Source organism: Temnothorax nylanderi, unplaced genomic scaffold, assembly GCF_030848795.1.
Source record: "Temnothorax nylanderi isolate EJ_2023f unplaced genomic scaffold, tnyl_v1.0 TNYL_tig0001_pilon, whole genome shotgun sequence".
In the NCBI taxonomy this organism is placed as follows: domain Eukaryota; kingdom Metazoa; phylum Arthropoda; class Insecta; order Hymenoptera; family Formicidae; genus Temnothorax; species Temnothorax nylanderi.
The window spans coordinates 339,956-356,584 of NW_027249063.1; the positions used below are offsets into that span (position 1 = coordinate 339,956).

Here is a 16,629-nt window from a genome sequence, read left to right on the forward strand (position 1 = left end):
GATAGAGAGAGAAAAGGAGGGAGGGGGGAAGAAGCGAGCAAGGGAGGGCAAGAGAGAGGGAGAGAGAAGGAAGCAGCAGGGAAGCATAATTTCGTTTGCACGGTGATGGTAAAGAATGGCAGAACCTGCTGCATGCAATTGCGTAGACTGGTTTATCGATTGGTCGAACGAAATTCACGTCGCCAGGCCGGAAGCCACGCATAAATCGGGTTTATACCGACAGTAAAATCCCACTTGCGTATATCAAAGTAACAGAGTAACATGATAAAATTGGGGCCGGTATAAACTGCCGCTGATATGGAATCGACGTCATTAAATCACCAGATTTGCTAGATTGGCAGTGAATTACTTTATTTTTAACCATTAAACGCCCGGAACCGCGGCGGATAAAACGAGGATTTTACCCGGGCGCGGTTTCACTCCACTAACTATACACCACCCGCGGGTGTCTCGCATCGATAGTGATGAAAATAAATCGCATCGACGTTATCTACTTCCGATACATCGCGTCGGTGATCCCGAAAACGTGTTTTGCGCGTGCCCTTTGGCGGTAATTCCGTTCGCGTACAAACGCGCACGCTGATATTTCCGCATCTAGTTTGATTAAGGTAATCGCAATAAATTGTCAAATAGCAAAGCGCAATACGCGGGACTCTCCCCCCTAATGCGGATATATATGGCCAGTTAAACAGATTGCGGTGGTGGTTACTTCGTTCGATCGCATTATCTAAATCAACCGTGATAATAAAGTCTCGTAAAGTATAACCCTATAGCGGATAAACGGTAATAGTAATGTGCGATACTCGCGATACATACCCTTTGCATCCCTTCCAAAGTATAACGACGACTTTGGTCGTCGAGTAATTAAAGCAGCTCGCGCGAAGTAGCGTCAAAGAAACGTAAAAGTCTCGATAAATTAGAGATTTACCGGGCAAGAGTATCCTACTTTTCGAGACGTTGTCACGTACCCTGCGATTGTGTACTCGGCCTAACTAGCCGAACTTTCTTGATTACCAGATACGCGACGGATTAAATATTCATGATGCTTTTACGAGTCGCCCGGCGGCGAGCCGAAGTATTCTGTCAATTAAGCATTTAAATCAACCGCGCGCGCGCGTACGCCGAAGTTTACGGGAAATTTTTTTAACTAACTTCTCGCGCACGCCGCGTCTGAAATGCGATGGGGATTCTCTAAAAACCCTCTCTCTCGAAAATCCAAACCGCCGGACAGTTTAAACGTCATTTTATTCCGGCGAAGCCGGAAGATCGCTCGCGCTGCGAATAATTTACTCGCGAAACCACTCCGGGGGACCATTGCCGTAGGTACGAAACGCAATTCCCTACGGGACTCCGACCGGCCATTGTGTTAGAGCGGGTTGTAGATTATAGTGCGAGTTACCCCAAGTCAAAGCCCACATCCCAAACTCCGTCGTCGACCAAACTCGCCAGCCTTACCCGTGGACAATATGCCACTCGCGAATAACGTCTAGTCAGAAAAGCTCGTCGTCGGTCCTGTCCGAATCCGAGTTTCTCTCACTTGTAGGGATGCGTCCGTATATACGTGTGTGTTGCGGCGTCGTGCAATATTCTACCATCGGACACTTTGACGAATTAGCAACCGACGACTACTTAGACTTAGCGAAAATTTCATAGGATTCTATTTTTTTTTTTTATAAATTCGCGATATTATGGAACTGTCGCCAAATAAGCCGCAACATTTATTAAACTCTATTAAAGCTCTTTTGAAATTAAATGAGAAATAAAGTTGCGTTAGCCATTTATATCACTAAGGCTTAAACTTTTAAGCGCTCAAGTTTTTTCCTCCTTTTCTATTTGAGTGATCTAAATGTTTTTCAACTTAAAGTAAGTTTAAGAACATGAGACAAAAATGGAAGAGCTTAATATTATAATTACTAATTAAAATTTATATTAATTGCGCAATTTTATTTAGGTAGATATAATCAACAGTATAAATATAATCAAAGTATTCAAAGTTATATATTTAAAGTTTGCATATAATTAAACGTTGGAAAATTAACAGAACTTGTAAAAGTCTTTAATCGATATCAGTCAATAAACTATTAATGCTTTTTATTACAGTATCTAACATCGGAATAGAATATACCTATGTAATGTGCTCAGTACACCTTGTAAATCAATTCAACGCCGATTGCACCAACGGGTGCTTGTGATCATAGTTAAGCAAAGTTTCTTTCTCTCCATCGATATTACGTCTAAAGATATAATCTAGGAAGGGACTAGGGAATCGCGCTAACTATAATCTGATAACATAGCTGTACCATTCATTCGTGTTAATGCTACGCAGTGCATCTAGCACTCCCTTGGGGCTATGAAGCTTAACCAAGGCTGTCCCCGCAACTCATCCCAAGAAATAGACGTTGCAGTCGACCTAACATTCTGGCTAACGCGAGTTATCGGGCAATCCCGACAAAGCGACGATACCACCGTGACGTTACCGATAACCAGCGACGATTATCGATAATTGTCAGCTCTCTCTTCTCGGGGCTGTAAATTGAACTCCCGGCCACTCTCGGGCAACAAGTGCCAATTACAAAAGGCCGCACGAGACGCCGCGCCGCGCCGTTTACCCGGTTTACGTGTCGGCCGGCGTAGCCGCGGTACCTTAATCTGGGATCGAAGATCGCCCTACCGGAGAGGAAGCGAGGGAGACAGAATGCCTTCGTGCCGACCTAACCCAATCTCGCAGAAGGCTGCGAAATTCGCTTATAGCAAGTCACGCGATTCGCCGATGGAAATCGCCCGAGGGGCTAATGCCATTAAGCGTCGTTTCCTCGACCGGCGCGATTAAGCGCGGATTTTTCTGCGCGAACGTGGATAACGCGCGCGCAACGTTCTCCGGGGGATTTTAATGGGACGACGAGAGTACGATCGTCGCGCGTCTCTCGTCCGCGATCCTCTTCTGCTAGACGTGATCCTGGCTAAGATACTCTCTCTCTCTCTCGTCTTTCGTTCAATAGTAAAGAAAAAAGAAAGAGAGAGAAGAGAGAAAAAGAGAGAGAGGGAGGAGGGGGCATACTGGCGGCGACTCAATCGCGCGGGGATAGAAGTTTTCACGATTCACAGATTCGACGATCGGCCGATTCGGAATTTTTATCCGCTACCGGGTTTCGGTACCGTAAACCGCAATAATGGAACGTGACGAATTTCACGTTACGACGCAGTCTCGCGCGCGCGCGCGAGCGAACGACACGAAAAAAAAGGGGTGAAAAAAGAGAGCGAAAAAGAGCGGTCGCACATGGTTTTATGCGAACTCGCGCCCCGTCAACGTGAACACGAGGCACAAAAACTTCTGTGATTTTTGAGGGAACAAAGCGCGCGTGTCCCTGTGGCGCGTTGTTTCGCGAACGAGAACATCGTTCGGTTCATAGAGAAACGTCGATGTCGCGAATAGGAGCTTTGAAGGGAGCTAATAGCGACGTTTAGCCCGGAGTGAAATTTGAATCAGAGGGGGAGGAAAGCGAAATTGCCCGGCGAAAAAACGCCGTTCATCGGCATTTCATGCAATGGATTGTTCCACTACAATGGCAAACAATGTTCAATTACGGGACTTGAATAAGCTGTTCGAACCTGATGTCGCATTTGTAGTAAAATCTATACAAAAAATAATACACTTTCCAATATGTAATTCAAAATTGAAAGCATTTTTATAATAGTATTTATCTTCTTCTTATGATTTTTATTTTAAAATATGTATAGTACTGTGTGTATGATTAATATTTGAGTAAAGACTCAATAATCAAACCTACAAACATCTATAAAAAAATTAGTACATATATAAATTTCTAAATGAATTTACATATTAATGCATATATTGTTTTCGTATAATAAAAATTAGATTTACGTAATTAGATTTGTGAAGACATAGAAAAAATAATATTTGCGTAATTCTGCTAGATCTACAGAGTTTCGAGTATAACGAAACATATATTTCTTCAGTTTTTTATAACTATATAAATGTCTCAGACAATCAATATCTTGGCTTATACCTAGTTCTAATTTATCAAGTAACTAGTATCATTTTTCCATCTTGGTAATTTCGTACTTCTAGTTGTCATTTCTTCTTTTTTAATCACGATTTCAGAACAACTTTTAACAGTTATAACTCTTTTTTTTTAACTAAAAGTACGATACGACAACACGAGCTGACTACGTTCAATTCAGGAGTCGTTTTACGCGTCGCACAGCATCGCCGGCCGTTTGAGAGTGCAAACTTTGAAATCATCCCGTTCGTTCGCACGGGATTTCGAACGAGTTCGCGGAAGTTTCATCGTCGATTGGGATCGGAATTGGCGCTTGCTCGCAGAATCAGCCTCGCCATTCGCGCGCGCAACTTGTATCGCTGTCTAAAGGAAGAAAATCAGAGTCCTCGAGACCCGACCGAACGACTTCACAAAACGATTGCGAAAGATTATGCGACAGCTCAATAAGAAAACCTGAGAAGGAGCCCCCACGTTTCGCGAACGCATCGCGAACACGCAACGCGCACCTCCGGTTGATTGCGAAACTTCTTGAGTGACGACGTAAACTGTATGCGAAACTCGCGACGGAAAACGAGCGGGTGGATTTTCGAAAAATAGTACCATCACGCGTTGGAAAGTTTATTACAAAACTCTCACGCAAGAATAATAAAGCAATACGTGCTTCATCCAGGGTGACAGTAAAGTGAAGTAACAGGAAAATGATGAAAAGTGACAAAACTTTCACATTTTGAAAAAAACATTACTTATGTAAGTTAATTTTAGTTAAGTTTAACCGCATTTAATTTACTTCTGAGTAAAGATAGTCGACTGAATCGAATTATTATTGAATGATGCGTTACTAACGGATCTTTTGTATTCAAAAATTGATTTTTCTTTGACGATAGCATCAAAATGGAAATTTTAATTACATTATTTAACGTTAAAGCAAAATTGAATGAATTCGTTTAACTCTAGCGTACTGTAACAGGAAAATTCGTTATTTATTCCATATAAAGAACGTATTTGTAAGATTAGCCACTGTTTAATCGAAAAGTGTCATCCCGTTCTGTGTGTAATTCCGTCCGACGAGACAGGACCATTCTTTCGCCGCGATTCCGACGCGTCTCTCGTGCAAATTGAATCTAGAGCTTGAATTACGCAGATAACGCGAAATTACGTTGTCTCGCCGGACCGTCCCGGGCGAGCCTTCAGCGCGCGAGACATAAAAGTCGAGCACGAAATTCCGCCACGCGTCTCGACTACGATCGTGAAACGAAGAGAATGAGGGAACGAGTGAGCCACGAAACTGCCGTTTAAACGAACATCCGCGTGCGGTTTCTCCAGCCGGATGGCGTTGTCGGGAACGCGCGGAAAACGTTACGTAAATGCACACTGCATTCCCGGGGCCCCTATCGGGCTATAAATCTTATCGGCATTAAAATCAGCATGTACATCTCCGACGACGACGACGACGACGACAGGAGCTCTCACTCGTGGAACGCCTGTCAATTTCAGCGTCGTCGTTTTCCCTGCCCGTTCCCGTCAAACCCTCTCTCCCTCCCGCCCTCCCGCTTGTACCCTCATGTGAAAATCGTCATAAAGTCGCACCCTTCGAAGGCGAGTCGGTTTACGCATTACATAGGCACGTACCTTGGTACGTACGTGCGCGGATCGATAACTCGCACGTCGTAACTTATGCCGCACCTCGTATCCCGTCATCCTCGTTTTCGTCGTCGTCGGCATCCTCCTCCCTTCAACCTTTCCGCCTCCTCGCCACGTCGCGATCGTGATCGCGTGAGAGCTTTTCAACCCGCGGAACACGGCATTATTGTGCTGCCGCAGCAGCCACTGTCGGTGCACGCGTACATCAGATCGCGCGCACGGAATCCCCCACCGAATCAGAAAATAATCATCGCAGCCCAAGGCTCACGTGCGCGAGAGATAGTCTCACGTTCTCTCATCGGAGGGTAGAGCGAGGTCCGGGCACAATTTTCACCGCGGTATTAAAAGTCCGGGCACGTTGCATCCCCGTCCCGGGGTTGTCGCGCCGTCTGCGCGAGAAGCTGGTTAGCGACTTTCTTTTCGCAATCCTGCCTCTCCGTCCGGATGGCTGCGACGACAACCGTCTGAACCGTCCGCGCGAATACGGAGAGACCCCGATATCCCCGCGACGGTGATTTGTGTATCCCAGCGCGTACAGCGAAAGCCGTGAATCGCGCGCAGATCCTCATCCATTCACGTATCTCACAATCAGTATAATTCTGAGGTCGATTTCCTATGTCTACCTATATCCACACCTATACCTAATTAGAGAACATAATAATCCTACCTCTGATGTGTATAATAATTAGAGTATCAGAAAAATAAATATTAAAATATCTAATGTCTTAAGAAATCTAATTAGAGGACATAATAATCCTACATAGATTATTATTAATCCTACCTCTATGTAGGATTATTATTAATTTCACCTCTATGTAGGATTATTATGTATCCTCTAATTAAACATTCTTATAAGACATTAGAATATTTTAATATCTAGGTATATCTTTCTGATATTTTAATTATCTGTTATATGCTGTTGTTTCTATAAGACGAATTTTATATATAATTACGATAATATTATATTTTGAGATTACAAGGGATTACAGTAAAATGACGCAATACTTCGTTGATTCGCAGCACTTCGTTACGTACTGTTATGTAATAGTCATGTAAACTATGCTAGAGTTTATACAATCCCCCCGGAAACGAAACGATACAGTTTAATCCAATTTGATATTGCAGAGTAAACATTTTAATCGGCTTCCGTCTATCTATTATTTACACGAGTATCGGATAAAAAACAATATTTTAAGAATCACAAACGAATATAAATAAGTGGAACAAAAAGATTAATTCAGTGATCTCGATTTTTATAGTCTCTTAAAGAATTCGAGGAACAATAATAATAAAACGCTTATTTATCCATATCTGTTCATCTATACGGTTATTAGATAAATACAATATTTTATCATCGACAATTCTAAAGTCACATTTTATCATCGTAAAGACGCAGGGCGAACAAACTGCACAGCAATTACATCTGTCAACCTGCAGTTATCGACTCCTGCAGATAGACCACTGAGAGCAGAAACAACAGCTCGCCGAAGAAAGGGTACTCGAAATGATCGCGTCTTAAAATCGCCGGCAGACCTCGGCCGGCAGTTTCCCCTCTATTTTATACTTTTACGACGGGCGGGCGCGACTATTCCAATAATCGTAAAAATGAGGCAACGTCTCGGAATAGCGCCGCGGGCCAAGATACGCGTCATTAGGCGTGCGGCATTCGCAAAGTTAGTAGGAAGAGTCGCGGGTGTAAGCCGTACCAACGTAATGGCCGGTCGTAACGATAACCGTATCAATGCTAAACTCGAGTTCTCCCGGGCGCGAGATGAAAACGTGAAAAGGCAAATCCGAAAGGAGCAACATCTGGATCGTCGCTGCGTTATTACACAATAATTATGTGCACAGATTCTTAAATTCAACAGAAAAACACGAGGAACTTTCCTCTTCTTCTGTATCAATACCGCAGATATCAGTGCAGTATTCCTTCATAATTACATATATGTGGGAAATTATTTCAATTTAATACGCGGTCTCTTGCATATTTTTACTCAATATTTATTATGCTTACTTAATTACGATGTTCAAATGTCCAGCAACATGCAATATATCAACCGCTTTTTATTTATATAACATTCTCGTAATTATATCAATAAAAGCAATGTCGACACCCAGTTATTGAAAAGTTCTGAAAAGAACATGATCTCGAAGCTAACGATGCCGGAAGTATTGCGTCGCGAGATAGACATCGATATCGCGATATTATCGAGGTCTCGTGAGGATCCGTAATTATGTGCGATCAGGGAAACGCGGCAAAACGAGCACGCACGTATGAGGAATATCGGGGATGCTTAATTGAAGCCGTGCCCGGTGTACAGAGCGCGCGGCAACGGATGTTTTACTCCGCGCGGGATACGGGGACCGGCTTTACTCCGACGGATTCTTAAATCTTTCGCGAATTACGTGACGTGAATCGTCGCGGATGGAAGGCGCGACGACGATGACGACGTGTGACGCGCCATGTACCTCTGATTTCACATCCGAGTCGACGCCGATTCGACCATTCCGGCCTCTTCTCTTCGCATCAATCAACCTCTTTGCCGGGCTCAGACACACGTAAAGTGGAGGAATTGCGCTTCCGGGATACTCTTTGATGTCCGTCGCCCGATCGGCTCGATTGAGAGGGCGTCCGTGAATTCTACTGAGGATTCGACGAGAGGGGCCGAGTATTGGTATTGGCGATGCGGCGCGTCACTCTAAGGGACGCGTTAACCAAGAACTCTCGACGGCGAGCGTGACGTTTTAATTCCATAGTGTCGAGGAACGAGGTGTCGGGATTGCGGCGAGCTAGGGAGAGCTAAACGCTAATGAATATAATCTCGCGCTCAGGTGTCGAGAAGCGCCGCGGCGCGTAGTGACATCGGGAAAAAATGTTGACACCTGTCGAGGCGCGAGTCGCAACCCGCGGCGTCTTCCTTGTTCGCGCGGGACACAATATTTTAATCTTCACTGACTACATCTTATCATCATGGCTACAACTTAATATGTATTTTGAGTAGCCGAGTGTATACATGCATGTAAGTCGGAGAGCGCGCGAAGCGCTTATCACGCCGCGAGCGCTAAAACATCTGGGCCCGACTCGGGATAGATAATTACGCGGTCATTCGGTAGATAAACCGGTTAAATCATTCATGTCAAACTATCCTCGGACTGGTTATCTCCGTTCCCCGCCCTCCCCCTGTCCGCTTGACGCTTCTTGTTCCCCGTTCCGCCTCGCCATTATCAATCCGGTCCTTCTCCTCGGTTCGACCAGAACGCGGTCGCGCTGCAATTTAAATTCTCTCATTGAGGATCGTTAAAGTCTTTCCTTCTCTCCGTTCCTCCTGCTTTCTTCGGCCCAAGACGATCGAACGACATAATAATCGTTTAAGGTCTATCAATAAAATCAAAGCTCGTTATGGGGCTTAACGACGCGGACGTATATACCGCGCGAGACGATGATGGCGCTGACCGCGTCTCGTCTTGCGATTGCTGCGATTATCGTTAATTTTTTACAATCTACTCTCGCCGTATCAAGTTTGATAGTTTCGCGTAATTCTTGTTAACGTACAAGCCAGGTAATCGATAAACACGTGAAGAAATGTAAAAAGGTTACAAACATGACACGGCGCGTATAGAACTTCTATATAGAAGTAACTGGGACTTATACAGATGGAGTTCACGTATGCATTTCTGTATATAATTAAAGTTAAATAAGACGAGATTTTTATCACGCAGGATTTAAAAAAATGATTCTAAGAAATCTAGAATCGTGTCGATGAAACATGTTTTCACTAGTTTTTATTTTATTGTTTTTAATTTTTCTAACGTGTAATTATCACACAAAAGAACGGATGTGTTGTTTGACTAATTTTGGAGATGCAAATTAGCATATGACATAATAGGCACAGTGACTGCAATTGCAATCACAGGACCGGAAAGGGTCAAGTCACGCGATTTCACGGACGCGATCTATTTTTACAAAGCTTAATGGATTAATGGGGCATCTTGTCAATTGGATAATCGAGCGTACGTAGGTAGGGTTTGCGAATTGACATCATTCCGAGGCAAATCGCTTGACGAAATAATCGCCGTAATGGACAACCTGAGTTATCAAAAAGTTCCTACTGATTTCGGTGCTGCTGAAAACTTTGGGAAATGATTTTGTCCTATTTCCCGGGCAGCCCCGTCACTCTCGACAAAATGCTGCAACAGCTGGAACTCGTTAAATGTATTTTGAGCAGGCATGTAATAACAACGTGTTATTGTTCCACGCCGGTGTGAAAACGTCCGGTACACGCGCCAAACTAAAATTACTGCCTAACCTTGACAAAAGATTCCAATGCCCGATTTCAAGCGTGGAGAATATAATATCGCAAATGTAATTAAATATTGAGCTCGGTTAGATGCATTTATCTATCGTCTACGTCAATTTAGCAATCAGGGTAAAACAACGGCCATTATGTTACTGTTAATGTAAATATATCAAGAGAGAAATATCGGAAAGAGAGAAGCGAGATTAATATTTATCTATGCAATAATATTCATTTGCTTAAACACGCGTTATTTCCAAATGATCAATTTTATTCGGCAATTTAACAATACCTATAGAGTATTTTAAATACGCGCGAATGTCTAACTTTCTTTTTAAAAGGAAAAAGTTGTAACAGGCCATCATCATGTAAAAATACATATTTTTAACGTTTATCGTCATTTTGGTGATTAACAAGCAAATAAGTTTAAATTTTCTATTGCGTTAAGAAATAAACAAGATTAAATTAAGTCTTTCTGACAAAAAGATGAGAAAGATAATGCCTTTTTAAATGATATTATTTATTCTCTATAGAGAATAATTTCAAAACCATCATATATAATATTTTAATAGCGATGTAATGATATTTTATATATTCTGAAAATTAATTAAAACCGAAAATCCGGAACAAAAATGTCGAGATTGTAATAGCTTTCAAATTATAAGCAATCAAAGTTGGCCGATAGGATCGCGTAGAGTTCATACGCTCAAGCTCATAACTGCATTACACGCATACTGATTTATTATCGTATATGGTATTTAAAATAAACTATATAGAAGTTCTTTCTCTTGTTCTGCGACGAAATAATTACTGATTAAAATGTCATTTGTTTCAGGTAATATCAAGCACAGTTACCAATAAATATGAACGGGTAGACTATGAAGGATCAGTTTAAAATGGGAATATTTCAAGAATCAATAAAATTAATAATCATTAGCGTGTTTCCTATTAAATAAATTACTTTGAATACGCTATGTGATTGTAAGATATTTCTTCTTTAATCTATACTTGTGATATACTTATATTTAAAAAATCTGATTATTAATTGCTCTCGCAACAATTTTACAATATTTAATCCTGGAAAGATTACATATAGAGAACACACACACACACACACAAACGCAGACCGCAAATTCTATTTAAAAAATATTTTAGAGAGGGTGGAGGGAAAATAAAACACGCAAATATTTTTACAATATTTTCCTATACCAAGTTTTATAGATATTAATCAATATTTATTTTACATAAATACATACAATACATAAATCCTGTCAATACATATATTCTGTTCTCTCCCGTATCGTCCATGAGATATGAATACCTACATAAAGAAATATTCTGAACTGTCAGTATTTTTTGCATTCTAAAATGTCAGTATTCTGTAATTGTTATAATTTTCTTTTTTTTCTTAGTTTTCGCTATATATAATATTTATACAATAAATGTAAAAATGTTAACAATAACGTTTTTGTTATAAATAATATCTTCATGATATTTTTCATTATGTTTTTTTAAATCTTGCTTGTGCGTAGTTGTAATATTATTATGATATGATAATTTCACAAATTCAAGGATTAAATATTATCTGTTATAGCTCATTTATTTTAATGTAATGGAATTTATGAGAGTTAAATTCCTCAGTAAGTAATACTTTTATGTTCTTTACTCGGTTGTTTCATTATATATCTTGTGTACATGCTGTTTTCACAGATCCATTGCCGCGAATTAAAAATCAGAAATAATTGTGACTCGCCGATACGATGCGCAGCAGCGGAGTTGTAGCACAAAGCATAACTGCGTTGATCTGCAAAATACAAATATATCAAAGTTATTACACACACACAACGCTCAAAATAATTAATATTTCAAAAATAATCACAGCACACATTGAATTCTTTATTTATTTATTTTTAAGTAAAAATATATGACAGTTATATAGTAAAATAATTTTTAGAGAAAAACGAATAATAAATAAATAATAATAAACTTACTTTATGATTGCTCCGCTGTCGGCCGATGCCTCCCAGGTTTCTTTCTCCTCTTCCTTCCTTCGTTAATTACAATTGTACAACACTCACTCGCAAAAACACGGTTAATTACGATTGCGTGACACTTTGCATGGCACTCCCGACGTTAGTCAAATGCGCAACCGCGCATTTTATTATAAATTGTGACGAAAGAATAACGCGAAGAAACAATTGCACAGAATTATGAACGTCGAAAGTGATTAACAAATCATCAATGCGTACCAAATTTACTCTAGCCAGTTAACAAATAATGCATTGTAATTAATGCATTGTGAATCGTTATTCAATACGGAGTCAATTCGTTCTACATTTAGTTTATTTAACACGAAATTTAAAGAGAAACATTCGAACTCATTAGAGAAATAATTATGGTTTGTTATGTAAACATGAATACTACTCTCTCTCTCTCTCTCTCTCTATTGTTATTTTATTGGACTTTAACTTCAAATGAATACATCGTACGAAATATCCACTTCGAGGAACAGTCGCTGCTGCGATGCATTTACGAATCGCGAGGGTTAAGAAGGTATGTACATAAGCCGATAGTCATTAATAGAAAGCGATCACGTTTGCTCTCAATTTTGTCTCAATCGTGTTTGGAAGGCTAACAACGGAGCATTTGTTCTCAACACTCTGCTCGCTCGAGTCTAACTGTACCAATGATAGCATAACGATCTTGTATAAACAATACGTCGCGGCGCGACGTACGCAGACGCTCTGTTTATGAAAATCGAGCGCCGAAGGCCGAGCATTGTAGGTATGTCGATAGCTTTCGAAAACCTATATAAAATAATTGAAGTATTACAAATATACGCCGTATTCTATTCCTTGCAAATTACTAATCAATATTTCATGGTTTTCCATTTCTTCAGTTGTGTTTTTCGAACCAAAGACAAATTTTATTTTTTAATTTCAGATATTTAACATCAGATTTAATAACACTAAAAATAATTACATATATTGCACGTAAAAATTAAAATTTGCTATTATTAATCAATTAATCAATATTAGCTAATCATTATAATATATATAATATCTATTATATAATAAAGATAAATTCATATTTATATTTCTATATATTAGATATATAATAAATATAAATTTCTCTGAAATTAAAAGATAAAATCAATTGACAGTAAAAATCCTCTGAGTCATAAAAATGCGGTCTCGCTTCGCGTAGGTATACTTGGCGCGAGACACTACCGTGTCTCTTGATCAATGATAGATCAATACGTAGTGTGAACACAGTTATGGATATGATCGTGTGAACTTTACGCGATAACATGAACCAATCTGATCGTTAACTTGAAACTGTCATGACTTCAATTTTTTATAATAAAATATTAAATTTTAATTAATGTTCAGAATACGCTATTAAAATATTGTATACAGTTATCTTGAAACATCTTGTATTTGACCGCGTTTCACGTACTTACATTACTTACAAGAGATTACATTACATTCTAATCTTTCGATCCTAATCTTATCTCGCTGCCTCGATATCTTCGAATTAATCGTTATAATATACATACTTCTCCCGAAACGAAATCTAAATCTAAATCCAGTGCCTTGAAATACGCCATTACCGTTCGATGTGAGGTAAAGTACCTTAGACGTCTCGACGTTATTCGAGAGCGCAGTGTCATTTCGATAACGAAGGGTGACTTGGACCAAATGTGGACCTCCTTGAGCTGTCTCGAGAGGAACAACTAGGATATCAGGAAAGACGATCTACTACGGAACAGATTCTGATTCACAACGACAGATTACCAATGCAAGGTATACATCGCGTAAGGTACCGGTTTAAGATTTTCGCCTCCGCGATTGTCCAACTTATCGGAAAAGATTAACATGATGGCAAGATAAAGCGACTGCTCTACTAACTACGGGATCGATACGTGATCGATACAGACTTTTTAACATATTCCGCTTAATTTCATCTCGCGATAGACGATGCACGATATCGGATTACGATGTGTCGCAAAATGTTGAAGCGTAACGCGATCGCCGTCCGACGGATTTCTAGCACGAACGGCTTGTTAACCATAAAACAACGTTATCGCACGCTACATTTGTTTCAAAATATATTTGCTATTCCCACCGCGCCCGCTTGCCGTTTACGAACATAGGAACGTAGAAATAATACGCGTTCTCCTAATTCCGACATCTGAGCCCCCATGCCTTAAGTTAGCACGGATTATTAAGGCCAACGCAGAAACAGTTCCCTCCGAACAAAGTGGCAGCTTGTTTTCGTTTCGAGAAATATGTTACGTCTGATTTAGACGAAGCGGATTTCGGTCTTGAGAATCGGCCAAGAATCGAAATACAGAACAGGAAACCGTACGCGGAAGAGTCGGAATTTGAATACGAGAACTGCGAGAGATAGGGGATGTGATTCATGCGACGACAAGTAGAAAGTAGAGGTATTCGAAACCCGAAATTGCCAAAAACTTCGCGGCAACAAATGAGCTGCCAACTTAGGCACTGTCCCAAAATATATGTTATTTCAGTGAAACATTAGGACATAAACTGCAAAATATATTTAATACCTCGGCCAATTCTCAAAATTGATATTCAAATTGCGTAATGTAATTAATTATATAATTATCTTAATTAAATATAATCAACATTATAACTGGCCAAATCCAAATGTATTGTGACGATGTAATGTGCGTTGAATTAAATGCTCCGTATTTAATTGTTAAGAGATTACAGTGGCTGAACGCTGAGTTACACCAAGCACGTAAAACACCTGAGGCAAAAATAAATAAAAGCGCTCTTCGGCAACATCGTTAAATGAGTTTTACTTCCTCCCCGCAATTCCCCGCGTAGAAATCTACGAAGCCCTAAAATTCCATAGATACAAGCAGGACTACAAATCGCGTTAACCTTCTTGGCCTCGCCATCCGCGCTGCCCATCTTAAATTCAGGGCATGGAATGCCGCACTGGGGAAAAAGGCAGGCAACGTCCTTAAACTCGAGAGGAAAGGTAGAGACCTAGTAGGGCTTCGCCAATCCTCTTGTCACGAAATATATTTCCTAAATAGAATAGAACCGTTATGTTTGCTCGAAAACGCCCTAAATTGAATAAGTACGAGGAATACAGATATTCAACAACAAATCACAATTTTGAAATCATTAATTACGATTGTGTACGTAAGATATTGAATTGGTGAAATTAAATTGTGAAACAGACCAAACACAAAAATAATTATATATAATCTATAGCTTTTATTTTATAAATTGTCATATAGCATCGACACTGTATCTATAAGACCTATATCAAAAGTATAATTATCCGTCATTTCTCTTGACATATTTAAATTCTCCAATCTATCGATAACTAGATGCATTAAAGCAAATTAATAGCATATGTAGTGTCCTTTTCCATCGGCAAATATTGAGACGTGAAAACGTTGAAACATTAGACACAAATATGGATATACCAATATCACCAAAACTAAATACATATACATACATATCACTAAAAATGTATATAATCAAAAAAATATGATGATTTTAAGTCTTTGATAAATGCCGTCGCGGGCGTAACTTTATACTTTCTTGACAAACAGCCACACATTCGCCCTCGAGACATCCGCGAGAAATAAATTACGTAACAATTCACGTGGATATCATATGTCGTCCGGTCCGGAGAAGAGAACCTGTCTCATCCAGATTTATCCTTACCCTTCCTCTTCTTCTCCTCCTTTCCTCTCTTCCCTTTTTGGGTCCGTTCCTTTTTTTTTCCTTTTTCTCTTTCTTTTTTTTATCACCGTTGCTGCCCCGCTTTCGTTTCGTGGACATACTACCTGTACGCCGATCGTAAAGCACCCCCGTCGTAGATACGCCATTGTCGCTCTCTGAGTCGCTTGGGAACCGGAACGTGCGGACTCAGGTATGCGTCCGGGTATTCTTACCTGTTGAACCTTCGTCGCTGAACTCCCGACGTCGCGTCGCGTCGCGTCGCGTCGCGTCGCTTTGTCCGCGTTGCGTACACGTAGTGATTCAGCGATCGCGCGACGAGTTTCGCCGGGCATAATCGCGCCGGAGGCCCGCTCGCATTCATGAATTTAAGCGGAACGTGAACTCCGATTTAAACGGAGTCTCGGGGGAGAACAGAGAATCTAAGGGCGAATCAAGGAGGCAAGCCTTCTTGAATCTTAATTCGGACTCCGAGTTTAACGGTATGCGCCACGACAAAGCGATCGGTAACGAGATCGCGAGATTGCGCGATCGTGTGCGAAGGGATTAATCAGAGCACTGTCTGCCCGGGCTCAAATACACGAAATCACTATCGATCCTATAGGGACTGACCTAAATTGCGCGCTAACGAGTCCGCAAGGATTCATACGCTTGTAGTCTCGATAAGAAAAATACCACGAGATACGCTTCAACTTATTGTTAGCCTATAGATATACTAGTTTAGTTGTGGCTATTTAGTATAATAAATAAATCCACTCAAATATCAGCTATATGTAAATTTGGATAAATACTAAATTATTTTAACCCTTAAATGCCACACCTCTCAAGAATCTCGTAAATGACACATGGGGTCTAAAAGACCCCAGCATGAAAAATGTCTCCTAACTTATTGATTTTTTGATATTTAGTTATGAAAATTATTTTCAATGTTGTTCAAGG

General features: G+C 40.4%; 1 protein-coding gene and 1 long non-coding RNA gene across 9 annotated transcripts in view; one reads left to right on the forward strand and one right to left on the reverse strand.

The window, feature by feature from the left end:
- Nucleotides 1-11,003, forward strand: part of LOC139767958 (uncharacterized) — a 47,872-nt gene extending 36,869 nt beyond the window's left edge. Inside the window, exon 3 of the long non-coding RNA XR_011717258.1 lies at nucleotides 10,794-11,003. This is a non-coding gene — a long non-coding RNA (uncharacterized lncRNA). The remainder of the gene's footprint in view (nucleotides 1-10,793) is intronic.
- LOC139769164 (adenosine receptor A1) overlaps nucleotides 1-16,629 on the reverse strand; it is a 164,592-nt gene that overhangs the window by 91,451 nt on the left and 56,512 nt on the right. The gene's annotated exons all lie outside the window — the stretch shown is intronic.